The 1,809-nt window shown below is 35.9% G+C and overlaps 1 pseudogene; it reads right to left on the reverse strand.

The window, feature by feature from the left end:
• Nucleotides 1–285: 285 nt before the first annotated feature.
• Nucleotides 286–1,809, reverse strand: LOC131234541 (citrate-binding protein-like; annotated as a pseudogene).

Genomic DNA, 1,809 nt, shown 5'->3' on the forward strand with positions numbered 1-1,809 from the left:
GGCTATCCACCGTATCAACAATCCAATCACCACATATTTTCCCATTGAAGTATCTTGAATAAAAACAAGTAACATACAAAAGACACCTTTGTAATTTTTCTTAATTTTACAAACTTAATTACATAAAGAGAGAGCTAAAAACCTTATTGATGTGCCAACGTTACTTATAATACATTCAAACATGATTTTTCAAGTATTGATGATATCTCTTGTGCATTGCGCTATTGTCATAACCATTCATTTCAAGCATGCAAAATATACTATCATTATAACTATTTATTTGTGACTCTCATTTCTTACAGATCTTAATATTTTTCCATCGCGATTCCATGTAATGACTTGAATTCACAGGTGCAGCATAAACACCGCAATTGAAATAAGGATCACCTGGTCCTTGATCCTTCACCTCAAACGTTTGAACCCCATCGATGTAAACAATTACCTTCCCTGTATCAACATTGTGGATTACGTTGATCCTCATCCACTTATGGTAAACATCTATGGCCACCACATCATATCTTGCAATGTTGTTGCACCTTTCATTGCTCCATGGATTTGCACGACAGAAACGGCAGACGCGTCATTTGGAAAGTAACCATAGCCCTCAAATTGCCAGATTCCAGATGAGTAATCAAGACCCTGATATAAAATATATATATACATTAAAAAAAAAAAAAAAGAACAAAAACAATGTAACACTACTTTCAAGTAATAATCTCCAAAAAAAGGCCCAAGAGTTCTAATATTTCTTATAAATCATTCTTTTAAACTCTATTTTCTAAAATATATTCATAGGAAATATATTACTTGACTTAAATCATTCAAATAGTATAATAATTAATCTTATATAATATAATGAGCACTGTAACACACGCACACACTTGCAATATATATAAAACAACATTTTCACTGAATTATAGTGAAAATGCTGTATTGGGCCAATCTTGATGTATTGATGACATCCGGTCCTCCATCATATGCTCCTTATATCACTTGCAATATATATAAAACCACATTTTCACTGAATTACAGTGAAAATGCTGAATTGGGCCAATCTTGATGTATTGATGACATCCGGTCCTCCATCAGATGCTCCTTATATCATTTGCCCAATGGCCCAAGAAAATAATCAGATCCAAAACTAAGGTGGGCCTCACGGTAGGAAATTGTTCAACAAGGGACAACCAGCATCGATCACTAATGGGCCCCATTGGAGTGTCAAAACAGCCCAATCATCGCAGGATCCCTTCATCCGGAGCAGATGCTTTGGCTAGCTGAATGGATTGTGTGGCACATACACAACACATTGGATCCTCAACAAAATCAAGGGCTCCTGTCATGTGTGGCCCACCTAAGTCATAGATCAGCATGGTTTTTGGTCCCATGACTAAATTGGAGGTGACCCAATTGATGGTTAGAGTGAATGTCATTAATAAATTATAGTAAGTTCCATAAACAATTTATTTAAGTGAAAATAATAAAAAGATTTTAATAAGTAGTCATCAATAAATTAAAACGAGTCTTACAAATGATTTATTTCAATGAAAATAATAGAAAGATTTTAATAGTTCGTACGACCCGGATTCGGATTTCGGTTCGTGGCCTGGTATTGCTACTTGGTTTCAATGGCCTGTCATTGGTATAGACCCATAGCCTCCTGACTCCATCCTTGTAGCTGTACCGTTGGCTCAATGGCACCTTGTATGGCTTTTGTAGCTGTAGATTCGATTCTGTTAACGCTACTTCAGTAAATCCATCCGTTGGATCTGCCCGACACCAGATATGACCATTTCTTAGTAGGATAGCCAT

The sequence above is a fragment of the Magnolia sinica genome, chromosome 19, assembly GCF_029962835.1.
Source record: "Magnolia sinica isolate HGM2019 chromosome 19, MsV1, whole genome shotgun sequence".
In the NCBI taxonomy this organism is placed as follows: domain Eukaryota; kingdom Viridiplantae; phylum Streptophyta; class Magnoliopsida; order Magnoliales; family Magnoliaceae; genus Magnolia; species Magnolia sinica.